Source organism: Carya illinoinensis, chromosome 14 (assembly GCF_018687715.1).
Source record: "Carya illinoinensis cultivar Pawnee chromosome 14, C.illinoinensisPawnee_v1, whole genome shotgun sequence".
NCBI classification, from domain to species: domain Eukaryota; kingdom Viridiplantae; phylum Streptophyta; class Magnoliopsida; order Fagales; family Juglandaceae; genus Carya; species Carya illinoinensis.
This window is the reverse complement of record NC_056765.1, coordinates 30,241,511-30,246,871: the sequence shown is the minus strand read 5'-3', so window position 1 is coordinate 30,246,871 and position 5,361 is coordinate 30,241,511.

The window sequence follows — 5,361 nt, the reverse complement described above, 5'->3', positions numbered from 1 at the left end:
TCCCAAAGAACTGCGTCTGGCAACATTAGACTCCAACTGGCTGACATTAAGCCCAAAGCCAATGAGTTTGGTATGACTCCAATTGGCTGAGATCAAGCCTAAAACATATGAGTTCTACACGACTCCAACTGGCTGAGATCAAACCCAAAACAAATGAGTTCATCACGATTTCAACTGACTGCGATCAAGTCCTAAACAAATGAGTCGGTCATGACTCTAACTGGCTAAGATCAAGCCCAAAACAAATGAGTCTATCACGACTTCAACTAGCTAAAATCAAGCCCAAAACAAATGAGTCTGGCACGACTCCAATTGGCTATGGTCAAACCCAAAATATATGAGTCCATCATGACTCCAATTGGCTAAGATCAAGTCCAAAACAAATAAGTCTATCACGACTCCAACTGGTTGCGATCAAGCCCTAAACAAATGAGTCTGTCACGAATCCAACAGGCTTTGATCAAGCCCACAACTAATCTGAAGTCTAAATGGTCCAGATCATTAGTACCGATGGCGAATCTTAACATTCCCACCGTACGGATGATCAGTCCAAAATAATTCAAATAATTTGTCAGCACTATTTGATCATCGCAATTGAACTCCATTGGCGTAGATCAAGTCCAAAATTATCTGTAACTCTGAACAGTTCAGATCAAAGGTATCAATGGCGAATCTCAACATTTCCACCGTACAAATGAGTCTGGAATGATCCAAATAGTTTTTCAGCACTATTTGATCATCGCAATTGAACTCCAACTGATGTAGATCAAGCCCAAAATGATCTGCAACTCATGGACGGTTCAGATCGAAAGTACCGATAGTGAATCTCAATATTTCCACCATATGGATGAGTCCGAAATGATCCAAATAGTTTGTCAGCACTATTTGATCATTGCATTGGACTCCAACTGGCGTAGATCAAGTCCAAAATGATCTGCAACTCAGACAATTTAGATTGAAAGTACCGATGGTGAATCTCAATATTTTCATCATACAGATGAGTTTGGAATGATCAAAATAGTTGGAAAGCACTATTTGATCGTTGAAATCGGACTCCAATTGGCTTAGATCAAGCCCGAAATTGATCTGTGACTTTTGGATGGTTCAGATCAATCTTTTGCTACAGTGGCGCATGGGGGCACGTGGGAGAGTGTCCCCCACGTGTCTTCTTCCTCCAGTAGTGAGTGGGGGCGCGTGGGAGCGTGTTACGCACTCGTCTTCTTCCTTTGATGCGATTGAGGCGCGTCTGTGCACTCTTCAACTTTTAGAGGGCATACGGGCTCTTCTGGCATCTGTTTTTTATGTCGTTTGCGGCAACGGATTCTTCTTGACGTGAGGAATATCATTGTGTGATCAAAATTTACTTTTGATCAACTTGATTTTTCTAGATAGCACAAAACCAAAGCTTTGATACTAATTGTTGCGCTTCTGTTCTGTCCAAAAATCACACAAGACGATAGAGAGACAATATTTAAGTGGTTTGGCAACTTGTCTACGTCTCCTAAAGTGAAAATTCAGTATTTTCAATATGTTTGTACAAAATTACAAACACTCATAAACAAACTCTCTATCTCTCAAATGCCCTCTGTTTTGGGTTTTCCCAGAACTTATATTTCGCCCTCAGCCCTGCCTTGATCTCTCAGCACAGTGAGGATAATTTTAATTTTCAGCAAATGACCTCCTTTTATAGGAGAAGCCATAGGGGACAAACTCCCACACTTCTTGACCAAGAGGAAGGCTTCTTTCGGTGCAGCAATTTTGGTCAACATTTGCTGCCAGAGAAGGGACTTTCAGTGGGTGAGTGACTGTAAGTTCAAATGAAATTTCACACTTGGGGGGTTTCCAACAGGTGGTGGCTCGGCGTGGAAGGAAGGCTGCTCTGTTTCGAGGTAGAAAAACAGGGAACGCGGAGGCTTGTCCCTTGGTGATTGATGGCTGAGATTTGGGTGTTAGTGGTGCAAGTTGGCTTAGCAGGACGGTAGGGGAGGTTCGCTGGGATGATCATCGTGGTGGACTGGGCATGGAGACCTGGAGGGGGCCGGCCTGTGGACTGAAGGTGGTGGTTTCGAGTGCAAGTGAGTCTGAGTGAGAGAGATTGCGAGACATTCAATGGCTTGCCATGGATTGAATGGAGGGATGAGAGAATTGTTGAGGGAGTGGTGTGATCTGGGAAAGACGGGAAAGAAGTAGGAAGAAAAATAAAAAAATAAAACTGTTGGGGGTGGGTGTTTCATGCAGATGGTGGTACGTGGGAAGAAGGAAAAATAAAAAAAAACAAAGGAAAAAAAGAAAAATCTTAGGGTTTCTATGGGCTTAGGTCTAGGTTGTGGGCTTGGGCCTAGGTATTATAGTGGATTTTTGAAGAAACCGATGTTCAGCGGTTTGATCTCAGTTTGAAGGCGGACTGGACTGCTGAACCTGCCGATGATATAATTCTATTTTTTTCCCAATAAACTGTACTCAAAACAGCGTCGTTTTGCTTCTATAAGTTTACAAAACATAATTAAAATGACGCCGTTTGGTATTAAATCAAATGGCATCGTTTTATTTAAAACATATGAAAAAAAAAATGTATGGAACGACATCGTTTTGAGACCGTCTTCTTCCCCAGGGCCTAGACCTTCTTCCATTCTTCCCTGATTTACTTTCTGCATCTCTCTCTCTTCTCTACAACTATTTCTCTCTCTCTATTCTCTTAAAAGAATCTCACATCTACATGAACCGAACACTAATTGAGAATCGCTAGAGAACCGCCAGGGTTGAGATGACCAGTTTTCCTCTTCCCCATCAATTGGTTACGGTCAGTTGCCCCTCAATTTTATCAAACGTCGGTCAGCATCAATTTTGTCCAAAAAAAAGCTGAGCCAAAGACGTCAGCTTTCACCCCCTAAGAAAAACCATGCAAGAGAGTGAAAATATAGTTAGATCAATACAGGTTACTTCCAATGTATATATATCAACCACTTCGATCCCCAACCATATCAGTTTTACGAACGCTTCGAAAATTTTGCATGTATTATCCTCTTTACATGAATTGTCACAAGATCAATAAGAATTACGTACGATGAGGCCGACCCAGACGACGGATTGTCATCATTTTCCGGTAGTCACGATGCATTCTTCTGAAGAACTCGAAAGAAGATTGAGAGACGTCGAAGACTCCATTTCCCAGAATCCGGGCTGCGTTTTTTCCCACACCACCCGAAGCCGTATTCACTCCGAATTCGCTTCTCGATTCCACGACCCCCATTATTCCTATCACCCCAAACTCCAACACTTGGAGAGAGCTTCCAATTCCGCCTCCATAGCCGTATTGCTTGCCCCGATGTCCCCCTGCCTCGCCCTCTTATACGCCACCGCGCTCTTCCAAGTTGCCGAGCATACAGCATCCGCTTTAGAGTACAAAGCCGTCATCAAGGAATGCTTGCGCGGATTATTGATAAGGGAACCCGTTGAAGATATTATCGAAGCCTTGGAAAATGATATTGCGAGACTGCAGCTCGCATCTCTCGTTGAGGCATCCGTGGACAAGATCCTTTCTCTTGGGGATTGGAACTGGCAGGGAAAAAGGAGCGAGTTGGAGGTTCTAGAGCGGAAAAAGAAGGAGATCTTTGAGGGGTTCTCGGTAAAACAACAGCCCCGCGGGGCTCTCAAGAATGTGCTACCTGACGTAGAAATGATGGCTCGAGTTAGGACTTATTGGGAAAACACCACGAGTCTTGAAAAACGAAAGGAATTCTTTGATATAGGAATCCAAGAACTCGAAGCTTATTTGGACAAGAATAACTTGAAAACAGCGAAGCAGGTCTTGAAGGAAGCCATAGAACTCGCTAAGGAGAGGAAGAAACGGAAGTTTTGGCTGTGTTGTTGCTGTGGAGGGAGGTCTTGGGATGATAAATCGAACCTGGAGCACATTACCAATGCGCATTTAGGAGGTCTGTCCGAGCATGAACGAGACCTTTTGCCGCAAGGACTTCCTAGAGAGTTCGTTCAAATGGTAGAATCCGGGGATTGGGGACCCGTGGATTCTCGTTCAGCCGGCAGGATTGTGAGAAATCGGTGGTCTACTTCACAAATAGGCATGCAAGAACCTTGTAAGGATGAGAAGCGCATTGAAATCCTTAACAGAATTCGTTCTTTCCTGCAATTGTTTATGGGAACTGATTGTTTCGCCCCATATCATCTCAAAATGTTGCAAATTTTTACAACAACAATGTTGCAAAAACGCTTTAGGACATCGATACCTAAGGAACATGCGCTGCACCAGACGCCCCAGTCGATATTACTTCTAGAAGCCTCAGAGCTTCAAGAGGTTTTCCGATGGTTAACAAATCTGGGTAGTGCTTGCGCATTGCGTTGTATTTCTGAGAATTCTTGGAAAATAGTTAGCGGGCAAGAGAGGACTGATTTCTGCTCTAGTCTTCTTTTGGAGCGATTCTTGGGAGGAGTTATTGATGTGAAGGCTGGTGATATAACTGGAAGGACTTCTTCTGTAGAAGAGGTTGATACTGATGCTTTTGTACGTTGGTTATGCAAGGAAGGTCCTGCAATTGAGGATCATTTAAAGGCATGGACTAATCTGAAAGAAACTGCAAAAGGTTCAGGAATGGAGTTCTTCCAGATCCTTAGGACCGAACTTGAGCGTATGCAGAGGCTGTGCCAGGAAAAATGCGATATGTTGCTGAAAGACGAAGCAATTCTGAATGTTAAGAGAATCTGTGGTGAAGAAATTGAGAAAAGGGAACGAAATCCAGGGTACGTCTCACAGAAGTTACACAACATTCTGGTTTGTCGGAAAACTGATATTTTGGGTCAGCAGGGTGTTTCTGCGAGCGATGGAACTAGGGCTGAAATTTGTGCCATAGGTAGCATTCTGGAGGAAGCAGATACGGACGCAAAGATAAAAATGGCAATCAATAAGCACAGAGTTAATCTGATTTTAGAGGTGGGTAATGCCCATTTAAGATGGTAAACTATTTTATTGATGTTAGGTGTTATCGTAGCCTTCTGGTCTCTCACTCTGTTAGGTGTGGCAGTTTTGCGAACATGATGCTTTAATCCTGGCGACTAATGCCGCCATGAGGAACACGGAGCAATACATTGGGATGGTATCTGCCTTTGACTACGGGTCAATTCTGGTTATCCTATTGAAGTCATTCTTGCAGGTTTGCATTGGCTTCTCTGGATGTTCTCTTGAATTTTCTTACCTTCTTGTTGGCCTGAATGCTTATTTATGTTTTCTGCTAAATCTCTCTCTATAGGCACGCATACTGGAACTGGTTGATAAAGATGCCGCGGAGAGGTATAAATATGCTGCAATTCAAGGACTTGTTTTGTTTTAGTATCATGCTTGCATTATCA